At 43.9% G+C, this 17,771-nt stretch overlaps 1 protein-coding gene across 2 annotated transcripts in view; it reads right to left on the reverse strand.

The window, feature by feature from the left end:
* The window catches only part of ACVR1 (activin A receptor type 1), a 63,482-nt gene extending 49,629 nt beyond the window's left edge, over window positions 1-13,853 (reverse strand). The window contains exon 1 of one of the 2 annotated variants that reach the window (XM_061363798.1): window positions 13,707-13,853. The gene's annotated coding sequence lies outside the window, so the exon portion shown is untranslated. Of the gene's footprint in view, window positions 1-13,237; window positions 13,455-13,706 lie in introns of those variants that run through there. The other variant, XM_061363797.1, reaches the window with a different exon arrangement.
* Between the last annotated feature and the right edge of the window lie 3,918 nt (window positions 13,854-17,771).

A 17,771-nucleotide genomic window follows, 5' to 3' on the forward strand; every position in this document is an offset into this window, starting at 1 on the left:
ACCAAGCCTCAACCAAGGCAGCTTCACACCTCTAGTTTTATATACAGGAACCCATGTTCCCAATTCACAGAATCACAGAATCAACTAAGTTGGAAAAACCTTGAAGGTCATTAAATCCAACCTCTACCCCAGGGCTGCCAAGTCCACCATTAAACCATGTCATAAGGGCCTCATCTACACAGGGTTTGAACACGTCCAGGGATGGTGATTCCACCATTTCCCTGGGCAGCCTGTTCCACTGCCCGACTACCCTTTTGGTGAAGAAATTTTTCCTAATATCCAGTCTAAACCTCCCCGGCACAGTTTGGGGCTGTTTCCTTTTGTCCTATCACTTGTTACTCAGAGGACAGACCCGCCACCTTCTCACTCCAGCCTCCTTCCCGAGGAGTGACAAAGTCTTCCCTGAGCCTTTTCTTCCCCACACTCTTTATAGTTCACATTTGACTATAATATAAAGTGACACATATATTCTGATTACTTGCGCTTACAAATACACCATTTCAAAAGTTTCCTTTTAAGTGGCAAACAGGCTTGCAACAGCTTGACTGTGCTAATTATGAAAGGAAAGTTATCACAACATTTTGCTATTAAAGCCCATTTATTAGACAAAGGAAACTGTACAGGCGATTATTGAACTCAATAAGCCAAAAACCAGCCAGCTGATCTTGCCATCTGGGTGACCTGGGGGAGCTGGGAAGATTAGCTCACCCTGTTTCTAAGGTCACAGATCAAATGGAAAGATGTTTCTCTGCTTTGGGGTGTCCCCATTCTGAACCCACCAGCCCAGAAGGGTGGAGGTGCCACCCTCCTGGCCAAGCGGCTGTCGCTGTACCTGACTATGGGCACTGGCCACTAACCTGCACCAACCCCCTTCAGCAGCAAGCACCCACCAGCCTGCACACCACCCCAAAGGGACAGACATGAAGAATTTTTGAGGAATCTCCAAAATGTCTCAGATGGAGAGGGAGTGTTTAATCACCTCTAAATCATCTTCATTATGGAGATGGGGCAAACGTTTAATAAACATTATTTAGCATTTACTGTGTTCTTTTATGAAAAAAAAACAAAGTAACAGAAATACAAATTAAATTCAACCCAAAACAGTTCAACTATTTAGGTTAGTTTCAACTTTTACACTTTAAACACACAACAGCAAAGGTGAAGTCGATTTCTTCAGGACCCCATCTTCGTATCGCTTCAGGGGTGAGTCAGCTCAGGGATTAAAAATCTCATTATTTCCTCAAATTCTTCCACAGAGGTCAAAGTTTCACCTTGCTAGCTTTTAACTAAATTCAGAGTAAAATCCAATGCTAATTTAGTTTACATGTTTTGCATGGAAAATCTTTACTATGTTCATTTTATTTAAGCATTTTAAATCACTTGCAACAGAGAAGGTGGTTTGCCTTTTTTTAAATGTTTGTTTCAAGATCCGAAGACCAACGGAATCCCCTTTAGCATTTAGATACTTAAATACTTCCTCAGTGGCTCAAGAAACTGATCGAACACTGTGTCTGGAAACCCTCTATGCTTTCTTCTTACTATGTGAGAAAGTACTTCAGTACTAAGCTACAACACATGGTTATCCATACAAGCCTCATTTCTTTCCTTTCTTTGGTGTTGCTTTGCTTCTTGACACAGTAGCATTCTTGACCAATAATTATTATTACCCAAAAAGACAACAACATATGAAGCATGGGCTTTTTTTCTTTCAGTTGGTAGAACCAGAGATGACTGCATATTGGCTGTAATCCTAAAAACAATTTGGGTAAAAACTATAAGCTGCATCAGTCTGTCAATTAACACATTTAACCTACATCTTTTTCATACAATTGTGATACGTAAATTGTGTTAAATTAGACATCTTCACCTTGCCAACACTTATTTTTTTAATTAATATGCCATTACAAACTGAAACAAGGACATCCTTCATTCTCTTGGGACATTTAGCAGCACTGAGAGTGCACACAAGCCAGCCTACAGCACTTCACACATCTCTGCAGAGCACCTGGAGCACAACACAAAGGACAAGCAACCCCTTAGCATAAAGCTAAGACAAACATTAAGCTAAAAAATGAACTGTATTTAGGCAGCTATTACAGGAAGGCTGTAACACCAAAAGATGAGCTACAGAGAAACTGGAAGAACTGTTCTCAAAACACCCATCACAAGCTGAGGATGAGCAAGCACATTTTGAGTATACTACATGTTTATGCACCAACTTCTACAACTAAACATGCTCATTTTCAGGAAAATCCCTCACTTCACAGACAACCAAACACACCTGTGGGACTGAAGCAAGATCAATCATGTCAGAAAAGGCTTTTCACTTTATAAGAATATTTCAGCACTCTAAGGGGGGGGAATACATTTCATACCCTTTCACACTACTGGCACACCAAACACTCAGAGACTTCATTTTACAGGTTATTGTTTAGTGCTGTTTTGTTTTCTTTTTCCTTCATGTTCACACTGGTCACTGTTTTAGTAAGAAACCTTTTCTACACACACTTAACTGCTATGAAAGAATTCAGCAGATGCCCACTGAGCCCTACTCCTTTGAGGGACCTTGAAGTCCAACCTGCAGAAGGTCACTGCCAGTGCAGGCCACACAATAGAGGCAAACAGCATTGCACCACGCAGAGCAGTTTAAAAACCAGAGTCCTCACCTTGTGAGATACTACACATGCTACTAGGAACTGTTCAGGTAAGACAATCCAGAATCAAAGATGCAATCCCATGCCATCACATTTCTTCTCACTTGCCACCAAGAGCCTTATTGGTGCCATGACACTACAGCTTACCAATGAGTGCATCAACAAGGACATGGAAACTGAATGGTAATTACTAAGACGCACTACCTCCAGGTTCAGTAATATGTTTGCAACTACTATTTCACCCATATTCACAAAACGCTAAGTATATGCACAGAGCTGAACAGCATAAATTAACAAGTGATAATAACTTATTTTTGCTAACCCCTTTCACAGTGACATGCAGAAGTCCCATGAAGTCTGCCCAAGTATCATCCTTCTTTCACCTCTACCCCCACCAACTACTCCTGTCCGTAAAAAGACCCAAACTCAAAGGAGAGTTCTGGGGAACTGAGATTAAAAAAGCCTGACAGAAAAGAACACCTTCACTCCAGCACAGGGGTTCTTCCCCCTGTAGAACTTGTGATGTCAAGACCACTTTCAGTTCACAGGCCTTTGCATTCCAAACTGAAGCCCTTACACAAAGCAGATCACACTGGTTTTCCAAGTTCCAGGCTGGTTCCAGTCTCAATTCTACAGGCAAAGGATGACAAAACCTTTGTCATCCTCTTTGCCTATACGTAGAAGGAAACTCCTTTGCTCTCCCAGTTTCTCCACAAAGTCCTCTAATTTCCCCAAATGCAGTGAAGTCCCACAATCACACAATCCTACAAAGAAGTCCATCCTGTTATGAATCTTTCAGGAGCAAAAGGAGCACAAAGTACTCTTTAGAGAAAGGAGCACATGCTATTCTCAACTAGGCAGCAGAAAGAGAACCCTCTCCACTCACCCTGAACTATCAAACTGAAGCATTTTTACCAGAAGGCAGTTGAAAGATATGAGCAGGCTCCTTCTCTCCCTGGAAAAAGTGGGGTTTGTCAATTTGCTTTGCTTTTCATCATCCTGTGGTACACATATGTCTGAAGAAGCACACTTACTGCTCTTTCCAGATTTTCCATCACAGCCATGAAAAACTTTAATCTCCCTCTTCAAGGAGGGAGCCTGTTGATATCTTCAACCAGGTTCAAAAAGAACTGTCAAGTATCATGAGACAAACACTGCAGTATCTCAAAAGATGCGAGTTAAAAGTTTCCCTACATTAGGAAATGGGCAGGGATTGTACCAGGACAAGGACTGGTACCACAGAGTAAGAATGACAAGGGAACTCTGTGCAGAGGAACAGTAGCCTCTGAAATGCATCTACTTTACTTCTGAATAGTCTCAAATATAAACAAGCTCTCAAAATCCTTTTCTTTTTTCTTCATCTGCCACCGTGTTGATGTGCTGTGGCTCTATTAACCCAGCCTTGCAGAACAACTTCAAGTTAATTCATCTTTTCCATTTGCTTTAGTCCACTCCCCAGAGCTCTATATCCAGTACTTGTTTTAAAGCTAAGCCAAAACCATTCAAATGCTAACATTTCAGGGCCTTCAGTACTCTTGCTTGCATGCAGTAGGGCCTCTTTTAGAATAAAGACCATCCATTTTGGGAACTAATCCAACGTAACTGTAATTGGTCTACATGTCAGTCTTACAAATCTCCAGACTGAGAATAAAGCAAGTTTCACTCCTTGCAGACCCTTTGTTAAAGAAAGCCTAAAACAGCATTGCAGACTCAGAAACACCAATTTTTCACCAGAGACTCCAGTAACTGCAGAAGAAAACCAACAGCTTTTAAAACTGAGCTTGGCCTTCTGGCTCATAACTGCATGTCATCTTGGCCTTCCTAATGGAGAAACAAAGTTTCCTCAAAATCCTGGATGCTGTTGTACATTGGAGCCCAATAAATGTTTTATTTGAATGTCTAAGCAACATCCAGGATCAAATCCCAACTAAAGAGATGAAGTCAAAGGCTTTTCCAGCCACTAAAAAAGCCATTTTTTCACAAGGGATGGAAATACCGTATTTCTTTGGATCAATATTTTAATGGCACTTAGTATTTTATAATTTAGGAATAGTCATATCAGCACACTGATTCTTCAGAATATTATTTGCATCATAAAGAACATATATGGAGGGCTCTAAATAGCTTCAGATTTTGGAACAGGTTTCACAGACCAATTATGCACAAGTCCTCTTCAGAGGTATGGACACAAGTCTTAGAAATGTGTAAAATGCCTACACAAAGGCAAAAAAAAAACCCTATTGTTTAGGCAAGCTGGAACATGTTACTCATTAAGGTTATTCTCAACTAAAGACTGATGCAAACATGCTGGGTCCACAAACACACAGAAAGTGTCTACGTGGCATTTCTGGCACGTTTGTAAAGGCCTAATTGACAATCAACTAACGTGAGGTTAAGAGATAGACAAAGCAAAGCCAAGGAGTTGTTCAAGAATTTTTAAGTAGTGCACAGTCCTGACAACAAAAGCCAAGGGGCAGAATCCATGAGAACAGACATGGAGGAGAGACCAAGTTATGATTCACATGAAAAACAGGAAGCCACCAGTCATACTTCAAGCTGCACCTTTACCAGTGCTGCAAGCACATAACGCAGGAATTTGCAGTAGGGGCAACATATCCCAGGTTTCTTCGCAACCTTTTAGGTGCAGCTTTTTCTTTTCTCCCAGTGATGTGAAATAACTTGCATGTTTCTTTCTGGACAGAGAAAGGTTCAAATTATGCAAAGATGTTGGAGGATAGCCAATACTCAAATGATTTAACCTTCATCACAACCACAAAGCAAACACGTACTTCTGCTCTTACACAGACCTGTGTTCAGCTGGCTAGTCTGCACAGAAAGGGCTTCTAAATTGCAGCAAAGGGTTCTGCCTGAGAGAAATAACTACATCAAAAGAAGACCCTTAGTGAAGACAGCCTCTGAATCAAGATAAGCAGAGACAGTCCCACACTACATTTATACCTTATTACACTTGAGATGAAAAGCAGGCAGAGTGAAAACTGCCATGCAAGCATCTTTTTATCATCATAATCATTTCATTTAGACTCAGGACGGGTACAAGTTTTACAATTCAGACAAAAACACAGGTTAAATGGAATAAAAACTGCTTAGCTGAATGCCCAGTAAGAAAAAATGAATGTCTAGAAAAGAATTCAAGAACTCTAGCTTAAGTTCTCCAGCTATATATTTTTCTATTTTAATCACAATCACCAAGAAGCACAAACACATCCAGCTTGGTTTTGTGTTTCTGATTTTGGGGTTGGTTTTTGCTGGCTTGTTGGGTTTGCTTGGTTTTGTTTTTTTTCCTCAAATTCCCAAGCATCAGCACTTTTTTTTCCATGAAATACATGTACATCTAAAATAGATGCCTTTTTTAGAATGCACAATTTATTTTAATTCCACTCCTAAGTAGATATGAATTAGTAATTTAATATTCAGACTAGTGCACTACAAGTCATGCCTTTTTACTCTGACAATAAAAAATAAGAAGTCACACACATCATAATACTACAAGATTGACTGCCACATAAAACCCATTGCCAAATCATCCTACAGCCTGGGATTTGCCCAGCCCATGCAATCAAAATCGATGTTTTAAACGGCTGCTACACAGACCTGTAGCTTCAACAGGCAGTTACACTCAAGCAGCAATATAAAGTGTAATTTAATGGATGAAAGAAACAACCCCAAAAATATTGCTCCTTATGAAGTCAAGAAGAGTTTCAACATGCAACATGGACATGATTTTTAACAATAATAAACAACTTGCAAGTTTTTCTCTAACATAACACGGTACAACTAATTTATTCTCTTAAACCAAACTATTATCTTTTCATTTTATTTTCTCTTTTAAGATTCAGCCTTAAGATGAGTTAATTGTTGCAGTCCTCCCACACAAACACAAGAGACAAGTTTATTGCAGTGGAGAGCCCTAAATAGCACAGTCTGTTTTAGGCTGACTAATACAAACACGCATTCTGTTTAATTTTACATTTGTTCCTAGGGAGATTTAGCTCTCATCTCTTCTACCTCCAATTCAATACTAGCTGCCGTCATAGGAAATCATCCACCCCTATGGGGATGAGTAACGCAGGCAGATCCAACATTGTGCATGGCATCTCACAGGGGATAGGCTGGCTATCATGCTAGTCACAATCCTTACAAAAAGGAAGGACAAGAAGGCTTTAGGGCCATGGCATGAAAGCCATGGCATGCAGAACTTCCAAAAAACAACCAGGGCCAAAGAGCATGCAGGCAGCAAAGAAACCCACAGGAACTCTTCCAGGGGAGTGGATCACACCAGGTCCACTCTGGCACCAACAAACAAGTCCAAAGCACTCTGCAAACAGCCTTGGTCACAGCCAGAAGAGTCAACTCATCCATAACGCACCAAGTAAGGCAATGGTGTTCACGAAGACAAGGTAGCACATAAGAGTCCACCATGTCTGCCCAGCCACTACCACCCTCCTTAGCAACAGCATGAAAAACAACAAACCTGTAATTAATTTACATTACAACTAACCTGGCAAAGACAGACTAAGTTTTAATTAAATTAATGCCTTATCCAGTTCACCATATGGCCATAGAGATGCCAACACAGGAGAAAAGAACAGCACAGGGAGAGGGACAAGCATGACTACTTACTTCCCTGGCATAAGCCAGCAAAATGGCTTGCACAACCACAACACCAACTGCCTAAAACTGCTCAGCCAGAAACCCCAGGCCATTCAGAGAGGAAGGTTGAAGGGGCCTGCTGAGGCACACCAACTTATGAAAGCAGAGATCAGCAGCTTGCAGGACTTCAAAAGGAAGCCACTTCTAACCTCCAAGCTATCCGCTCAGCCAAAGGCAGCTGTCAAAAAGCTGCCAACCTGCTCCTACTGTTACAGGATATTTGCCAGACAAGCACCAGACCTGCAATTAGAAGAGGTGTTTGCTGGCCTCTCTTCTGCAACTTATTAGCAGAGAGGTAAAGCTGGTAGTCAGCACAAGAAATGCCTGATCTCCAGCGAGCACAGCTCATTACAACTGCTCTGCAACACAAGGAAGAGCTTCTCCTACCAGTTTCCATTCAACTAAGGATGATCTGTGTCTTCAGCATGCAGCGAAGGAATATTCCAAGTACATAGGATAGAAGGTTAAGAGTTGTAGCAGCATCTCCTCTTCTGTAAAAAGGCCCAGAAAACAGTTGTTGGCATTCCCTTCTACCACCTCCTACCTCCATCTTTGCCCATTCCAGACAAGGCAAATGAAGAGTTCGAACTCTGCCTTGAACAACCACCAAGCATGAGTTCTTCTGTTTTAATAAGCTTTTTTCTAAACAAGCTGTAGTCTTCCTTTTCCTAAATCATACTTGAGTTAATTTACAACAGGCTACAGACACTTCCACATGCATCTTTTCAGAAGCATTACAGGTAGCAAACACTAATGTGGCTTGACACTCCCAAGAGCATTTCAAAAGTGGGGGATGCACTGACAAAAATAGTTTCTAGGGATGAGCAACCATTTAGCTGCCTTTTCAGGTCAACAGGAGAAACAGAAGAACATACACCTAAGTCACCAGGAGCCTGCTGACATAAGAGGCAAGTAAGAGATGCTTAGGAAGAAGCATAAGAACACAGCACGCAAAGGTTGCACTTGTACCTTCCTCTGGCCCCTGATCCCATGCTTCCCAGTCAGAGACAAATTCCCAAGCCTAAATTGCATCTGGACTGATCCATCCACAGGCCTACAAACATATCCAATTCCTTATTAAAAAAAAAAAAAACAAACCACTTTTGAATGTCCCACTGCCAGTATTCTGTAACTTGAACAGGCACCACACAAAACCTTCCTTTTTCCTAATTTCAAAACTGCTATCAACAACACACAACATTCCCTATTTCTTGCATCATAAAAAAAAAGTAAAATCATAATTCCTTATTTACTCACATTTCAATTGTGACTTTAAGACCTATATACCATACTCTTTGAAACAATCCTCAGCAAATCAGTTAAGTTAGACATGTTGCACCTACACCACCTTTCAAAGCTTTGTAAGAACTAGACTGAGCCAACCCCATGTAAAACAGCAGGTCCTGAGCAGGAAGAAACTGGATCTAACAAAAAAAAGGAGTTATTCCAATTGCCTAGAGACTTATGCTGCCTTTGTACTCAAACCGAACAGAGCACAAACACTTGAGATGAGGGACGTTGATCTTGGGATCTTTAGAGGAGTTTAAGACCTGGTGGCACACTAATTTTCAGGCACAGAGAATGCAAAACATGTTCAAACGAGAACTAGGCAGAATCCTCAGTCCAACAGGCCCTGGGATCCAACCTCACTGCCTGGCCTGCCAGGCATAGCCACTACGCCACAGAGCAGTATTCTCGGTTAGCACTGGTTCAGCAAACAAGGTGGAGCACCAACAACCAGGATGAATTCAGCATGAAATGAAAGAGCAGATCAAAAGAACCCTGTTTAAAGATGGGATCATATAACAACTGGCAGACCGTGATGCAGCACCTGATGTTGACTACTTACCAGCAGATGAATCACAAGGTCAGTTATGGCCTTCCAGGGGAAAGACAGCATCTGAACTGCTAACAAAGAACACCATCAAATTTCTAAAATGTATCACTACTTTGTTTCACATGAAAAAGATAGTAACATACTTATTTCACTAGGAATATCAGCACACTTCTCATGTTCCTTAGAGGAAACAGTTGGCATCCCACAGAATTACTGTCAAAGGCTAGACTCAATGCTACTTTATCACCAGTTAGTTCACTGTAGATCTTGTTACAAGAGTAAAATTTTGAGAGCATGTACCAATTACTAGCAAGACTTACAAATGCAAATCACCTTAAAATAGGAACCTGTGAACTCTGAGCTGTATACATATAATTGCAAAAGAGCACATTTTAAGGAAAGGATTTCCTATCAGCTGAAACTGGGTCATGTGCATGCTCCTGGTCCAATAAAACACATAAAATTATTTCATTGCAACTACTTAATGTCACTAGAATACACTGTCTTACTTTTGAAAGCATTAACCTAAAACTGCGTTTTGACTGGAAAAAGGAATTTCTTGAAAGCATTTCCATGGAACTCCATAAATTTCACAGTCAACAGCATTTTCTAAATTCGTACTATCAAAACACTTGTAAACTTTTGGAAAGCTGAATTCACATCACTACTAAGAAATACCATCATTCCTTACTTTACAGATACATAGTGATATGCAAAAGATGCAAATTACTTATGTCCTTAACATGTAGTTGCTGAACTTGCCTAGAGGAGAACTTAAAAGGCGCCTTCTTAGACAGTGTTGGATACCTTTGTAACTAACATGCTTTTAAACTGTCTGTCTTGACTACCCTCAAGTCTCAAAGCAAATAACCTATCGCCTAACAGACAAGCATGCCCTCATCAAGGCCAGCCTGCAATCCACCCTAACCAATCTGCATGAATTCTTACACACAGAGAGTCTGGGAGACAGCAATTACAGCTCAGAAACCAACTGCATTCAACACCACCACTGTAATCTTCTATAGCTCTATACAGCTGCTTGGGTGAGTGGGCTAAGTTTTTAGCCTGTTTTATACACAGTCGAAGAGATGAAAGATAGAAGAGCAGATAGAGATGCCCATTTGAGAGTTCCAATACCCAAGAAGGCAAGTGAACACAAGCAAGGCTGGTTTTTCTTTTTGCAGGGATGAGGGGGCTAAAAGGATGCCTAATTATTTTACAACGGCTGTCCCTAGATCCTATTTTAGCATCAGGCTTTCATTAAATATAAGCATGACTTCAGAGTACCAGCTGTCCAAAAAAACTGAGAAAAACAACAAAAAAACCAAACACAACCCACCCATAACACCCCACTGGTGTTCTTTCCCCCGCCTTTGTTCTCTTCCTACCCCAAGAGCTTCTTCACTGCTCAAGAGCCCACTGCTTTCTCCATTCCTAAGAAGCATGCAGCTTGTGAAAGAGCAAAACAAGGACAGAGCAGGGATTCAAAGAGATGATGTTTCTCCAAATGACTTTTATCCCTCTCTCAGACTCATTTCCATCCCTCCAAATATGCTATTTGATGCTTCTGCTGCTGCTGTGTCTGGCAGTTTTGGCAAGATGATGAAGGTCTCCATTTCTACCCTGCTGGACACAGTTGGGAGGCAGGCGAACGATACCACCTCAAGTTATGTTTCCACATGCCTTGCCCCATCCCTGGCCACTCAGCCTTCTGGTTTTCCCTTCCACCTGCACTGGGATTTACCGACCACAGTCAGGCTGCAGTGGGTAAAACAAGAAAAGAAGCCCCCCTCTGTTGGCTTGGGGAGACATGAATTTATTCTGGAGAGCTAGCCTCAAAAACAGGCAAGTTCTGCAGGAAATGGCTATATTTAGACCTCCCCTTTCACCTCAGCTCCTCAACACATTCACACTCTCCTGCAGAAGAATCTTCCTAAATGGTGTTAGAGGTAAGCTTTCGCAGGTCACCGCAGCAGAAAAATGCAACTGGCTGAATACATTCTAATATAGACAATTGTAAACAATCATCGGAATACCAGAAATCCAGCTAAGGCACAAAAGCACCTCGCACCTCCCAAAGCATGTTACATTGCAAGCTCCAAGCACATAATATGGCCACGGTTACTTTATGACTTAAGTCTGCCGAGCGTGAGGCTGAACTTCTCCATGTACCACTCGGGCCTTCACAAATACTTTAAGTTAACTACTGGAGCCACAGTATTCTCTACAGAGAGCACAAATGCAAATTAACAACATCAACAGCTACATGACCAAAATATTTCCAGTTTCCTAATGTACGTATAAAAATAAGTGATGAGAAAATGAGTTAGCAACAGTTATTGTGCAATGGAACTTGCAGCATCAACAATGTCTCTGGAAACATTACCAGTCCCCATCAGGAGGATTTCCCTTTCTCAGCTTGCAACTTTGAAACATGTTATAAGACTTAAAACTAAAAAAAAAAAAAAAAAGGCAAAACAAAAAAAAACCTAAATATGTAACACAGTTTTCTTCCCTCAGGCTGTTCCATTTAACTAACAGCCTCACCTCCTATACTTTTTTGGCCTAACTACAATTCAGAACCACAACACTGATTATTTATAAATTGAAATGGTTAAGGAGTGATCCAAGTCACAGCAACAGACCTTAAAGTTTGTCCTGAGATGAAAACAGGAGCAGACAAGAGGAAACACCTGTCTTTACAGCATAAGACAAATAAGCAGAGATTTCCAATCAATAACTACTCCAAAGTCCCATGCCATTAGGCAAGGAGTAGCACCCGCACCCCCCCTTAAACGAAGCAAAGGAATGCAGGCCTTATCCCAGCAAACAAAATACTGAGATGGAAGGTAAACCTCTCAAAACATCACAAAACACTTAGCACCTCCCAGGGAAAGCAGAGTGTATACAGGAACTTTTTGTTCCCCTAAAACAGATCTGTAACACCTCCTCAAAAAAAAAGTTGTGGTCATCAAAGGAACCAGATGTGCACTTGAGAGCTTTCCACATTCAGGGTATCAGCTTTTGCTGATTTCAATTTCAAGGCAACCCAGTACTCTTCAAACAGCACTAGACCTTCAAGGACCAAACCTGGAGAATATTTACAAAGTGCCCGCTGCATTCCAGGTCACTCCTGTTTCTCTGAAGAGGAAGTATCATAGTAAAGATCCTATTACAGGAAACAAAAGAAAAATTGAAGATTTAAAAATAGACCTGTCATTGCCCACAGCAAACTGCTACAACCATAGAAGTTTTCTTAAATGAAAGGCTGAGATCCACAACAGATGCATTTCAATGCATACCACAACCATGTAAGACTGGGAAAAGAAGCTGTCTTCTTCCAAAAGCTCAATGCATCACTCCTAAGTGCCAGTTCTGCAGCTCAGTCCAGAACCTGAAAATTTCCACCTGATGATACCACCAGTAACAACACAATCTCTCTCTCAGTTTGCAGAAAATAAAGCTGTTCAACTCCTGAGTACTGTACAAGTTCTGCTGGAAACAAGTTACTTTAACACATTTTACAGACTAACAGAGTTGGAAAGACTGCCCAGACAGCTTCCACTACTATATTCATACATCAGATTTCACAGACCAGCATGTAGTTTTAAAATCCCTAAGGTTAACACCCGGAACTGAGCATGCTGAAAGAACGCCTGCCAGCTTGAAGCAACTCGTCCTCCATCACCAGCAAAAGTCGTGACAGGAATTCAGCCACCAGGCCTACTATCCCCTTTGTTTCCTCCCAAAATTCAGAGCTGCATGACTGTAAACAGGCAGGCTGGCTTAGACCCCTACTGACTCATGGTGCAGAACACCAACCTATCTAGCCAGAAAATAAGTTCCTTGAGCAGATTGATATGTACAAGGGACTTTGGCCTGTAACTTTCTTCCTCCTACCAAACCACGAACCTGCAGCATAGTTACATTAGTGACGCCAGCACAATCATGCTCAAAGAGCTCATTCGGTTGTAGCACAATCCTCCACCTCCAATTTATATCAGTCTATGTTGTTAAAATTAAGGGAAAAGAAGAGACACACACCAGTCACCGCCCCTCGCCGCAGCCTGTTTACCGGGGAACCGAGCAACGCTGGTCACCACCGTACGTGTGCTTTGCAGCAGCCGCAGGCAACCGGAATCCTTTGTGCCTGCCCCCGGGCTCAGACACAGCTCGGTGCGCTGCGCGGCAGGGTGGGAGCCTGCGCCCGTGGTCGCGGCGCACTCAGCTTTCTATCCCGTGAGGAAAGCCGCTTGCTCGGTGAATCTCCCAGAGTCGGGAGGCCAGCCCACAGGAATTTTCCCTCTCGGATTTTACGACATTGCCTCCCCCTTCCCCCCCACCAACCTTGGGCAGGGGCCGCGACGACAACAGCCTCTGGGCTGGCGGGGCAGGGCCTGCGCGGCAGGGACGGGCACAGCCCCTCACACCAGCCCGCAGCGGCCGGGCGACCCCCGCCGCGGCTCCCCGCGGCCCAAGGCGGCTCCTCCCGCAGCTCCGCGCCTCTCAGCCCCCGCCCCGGCCGAGCGCACGACTGCACTCACCTCCTCACTGCCGCGGCGGGCTGGCCATGGGCGGCGGGGCCGCCGCGCTTAGGCCCGGCGCTGTCGCTGCCCGCGGTCCGCCCGCATGCCCGCGGCAGCGCCGAGCGGCGGCGGGGCGCTGACAAAGGGGAAGGCGCGACGGGCGGGGCGGCGGCGGGGGCTGTGGAGAAACGCCCCGCCCCGCCAATGGCCGCCGGCGACCGTCACTCTCGGCCCGACGCGTCACTTCCGTCTGCCCGCCCGCCTCATCGCGCCCCCTGGCGGCGGCGCATGGGGCCCGGCAGGCCCGCTGGTGAGCTGTGAGACTGGGCAGCGGCTCCGCTCCGGCCTCTGTGACCCGCCCGGTAACAACGCAGTGACCGCGGGGAGCGCCGCAACCGGATACCCCCGGGGCTGGATGGGGCAGCCAGAGGTGCTCTGGGCAATCTGTGCCAGTGCCTCACAGGGAAAAGCTTCTTCCTAATATCTGATGTAAATCTCCCCTCTGTCAGTTTAAAGCCATTCTTTTTCATTCCTACAGGTCCTTGTAAAAAGCCCCTCTCCAGCTTTCTTGTCAGCCCCTTTAGGAGCTGGAAGCTAACTCTAAGGTCTCCCAGACCCTTCCCTTCTCCAAACTGAACAAGCCCAGCTCTCTCCATAGGAGAGGTGCTCCAGCCCTAGGAGCATCTTTGAGGCCTCCTCTGGACTCAATCCAACAGCTCCATGTCCTCCTCATGTTGGGGTCCCCAGAGCTGGATGCAGCACTGCAGGGGTGTCTAACAAGAGTGGAGTAGAGGGGGAGAATCCCACCCCCTGGCCTGCTGGTCACATTCTTTTTGGTGCAGCTCAGGGCACATTTGGTTTCTGGGCTGCAAGCACGCTCATTGCCAAGTCATGGTGAGTTTCTCATCAACCAACACCCCCAGTTCTTCTCCTCAGGGCTCCTCTCAATCCAGTCTCTGCCCAGCCTCTATCTGTGCTTGGGATTGCCCCAACCCAGGTGCAGGACCTTGCACTTGGCCTTGCTGAACTTCATCAGGTTTTCACAAGCCTCTCTCCCAAGTCTGCTCAGGTCCCTCCAGACAGCAGCCCTTCCCTCCAGTATGTCGGCCACAACACGATCTGCTCCAAGACCTTGCTGGACACTGAGGTGAGACTGACAGGCCCATAGTTCCCCATTGTTTCCCTTTTTAAAAATGGGGGTTACTTTTGACGTTTTCCAGTCAGTGGGACCTACACTGGACTGCCACGACTTGTCAAATAGGATGTATAATGGCTTGGCCACTTCGTTGGCCAGTTCCATTTGGATCCATGGATGCATCTCATGAGATCCCATGGACTTACACATCTTCAGATTTCCTACATGGTCTCAAACCTGACCTCCTACAGTAGGTTTTTCCATTCTCCCAGTCCCTGCCAGTTGCACAAAGTAAATGTCAAGGCAAGTTCCTGAAAAGGCACAGGTTTCTCTCTAAGAGGAATAACAAAGCAGATTTCCAGAATAGTTGCATCTATTTACTATCAGCAGAGCCTTTAAATTATCATATGATGGATTAAGGACATGAAAACCTACATTTTACACAAGCCTGAGCAACTCTAAACAGACTACATCAGAAATTCCCAAATAATATTGACCTTGTGATGCTCGCATACCTTCCTGACGCCAGTTCCGTGATACAGGGCTTCCCTATGATGCTCCATGTATCCTCCAGACAGTGACACAGTGGCAGAGTGCTCAATGGCAATGAGGAAGGTGAGTCTCATGACACCAGCAGCTCAGGCTATGTGAAACCATTCTGTCAGGCCTCATTTGTCATATCCCGTCTGAAACATTAACTTGTTCCCAAATCAGGAGTTATATGTCCCTCTGTGATCAGCATGGGGCTGCCATCCTTGCCCCATGGTGTGCTCTCACCTGCCTGGGAGCATCATTCTGTGCTTGAAGCTGAGCTAGACCATGGTTGTTTTCCCAGGCAACACTGCCAGACACAGCTCTGCTGCTGGTGAACATGGAGCACATCAGGCTTTAACAGCCTGCAGCACAGACCAGCAGGTGACCCACAGAGGTCTCCTTCCTGATCCAGGGAAGGCAGACACCAAAGGTCTGCACAGGAACACTGTCAAACCATGTTCTTATAATGGTAACGAGACCCCGAGGCTGGCTGAACTGCCGCCTGCAGCTGTAGAGGGTGGCACAGAAAGATTTCAGGCCGGAGGGGAGGCATGATGCACCCTGTGCTGCTTCTCCTATATGACTTATTTTGTTCTTTCTCTCAACAAGTACAGCACTTTCCAAGCAGTGGTGTGAGCTGCTCTGAGACAAGAGGTGAGAGACTAAGGGAAGTGAAAACAGAAGACATGGAGATGTAGCATGAGTCAGGCTGGGGCAATATGGGTGGTGATCACAGCGGTGGTGTGGGGTGGGAAGTGAATGCTGATTCCCTTGGGAAAAGCCAGGTGCGCAGAGGGTTTGTGAAGTGCTCCCTCAAAAGCTTCTTTGTGTGTACAGCCCATTTATGCACCATTCTCCAAATGGGGCCAGGATTTGACTCATTATGAGTAATAGGAATGTTTTAAACAGAGAAAAGAATACTAATTCACTTAAAAATATAGATAGGTCTACATTTGGCTCAACAGTACAAGGCCAGTAATTTTCCACAGCGTACTGCCAAATAACTGAATGTGACATTCAAGTAGCTCGTGTGTAGGTGTTCCTCAGGAGAAAACACAGCTTTAACAAGGACCATTTTCCAAAAGAGAAGACTAAAGGTTGGGTATCTAAATAAGACTTTACAGAATCTAAGTAAACAACTAAATTTCCAGAAATGCCAAGCTTCTCTTGAGGCTCTACAGGTGGTGCTGACAGCCAACACTTCTGAACATCTAGCTGCTTATTGGCAGCCTAAAGCACATGCGAAAATAGTAGCCCATGTGGTTAATAGAGCTCATAACAAAGGGTGACATTGTTGGATTAAAAGCCATCTCTAACTAAGGACAGGTTGCAGACGACATGAGAAACTGCACAGCTTAGAAACACTTTGCATGAAGAAGTTTCCACTTTACGTTTGGTAGAACAACATGGGTTTTGGAAACTGTCATTTTCTGAGTAACCCACGCATGGCTTGCTAAGGGACAGCTGTTGCTAAGTGCTCGTTCAAAACCACAGAAGGAACCAAAGCTGGAAACTGGAATTAGGACTCAGCAGCTCCTGCCCACAGCTTGGATCATGTACAGTTTACATGCAGCTGATTTTCAATTAATAGTGAAAATGGGGGAGAATTAGTTAGTGAAGAAATCTCAGGATAATCTGTAAACATGACTGCTTTCTGTCCTTTTGAATACCACTTCTTATTCATCATTGTAAGCGTCCTTACAAATAAATTTGCTTTCCAAAAGGTGCAGGTTTTCTTCAATTATCTTTTCTACCAGTATTGTAATTGTTGATAGGAAATTCCAGCTGTAAGTAGAATTTTATCTATAATGATGTTATCTGGGGGACAAAAAAACAGGGCTGAAGTCTAAGATGAGTATTGTGACAATGTGTTCTGTTTAATGGCTGTCAGTGGTGTCCCAGAACCAGGACCGCTGGTTCTGCTGCTGGCCAGTGATTTGGGGAGGATACCAGGTGTGTTCTGCTTGCAGTTGTTTTCTGGGGCCCATATACGTCTAAAGAGCAGGATATTCGCATACAAGTGTACAGTGTTTGTATTAATCAAGGTGCTATAATGGCATGTCCATGTGAAAGGAGTACTATGCACATAAATTGTCATGCACAGACACTAGAATAAACCTATTAATGTTGATGCAAATATCCTGCTCTTTAGAAGTATGTGGGCCCCAGAAAACAATTGCAAGCAGAGCACACCTTTTGCTGTAGAGCAGGTTTGCCCTGTCATCCTTCCACGCAGAAAATTCTCCCAGCCAGACTGCAAGTATAGCAAAAGCAGGCTCCTCTGTTTTGAAATTATTACCATGGTAACACGAAACCCTTTTGTACTTCATAAATTCTGCCTCTCTGGAGCAGCTGAAATTTCGAGTAAGACCACTTCACAATGCTTTGTGAGCATAGAAACACAGCTCACACAG

The sequence above is a fragment of the Neopsephotus bourkii genome, unplaced genomic scaffold, assembly GCF_033783945.1.
Source record: "Neopsephotus bourkii isolate Nb327-2 ecotype Australia unplaced genomic scaffold, CSIRO-AGI_Nbou_v1 NB_1181, whole genome shotgun sequence".
Lineage (NCBI taxonomy): Eukaryota > Metazoa > Chordata > Aves > Psittaciformes > Psittacidae > Neopsephotus > Neopsephotus bourkii.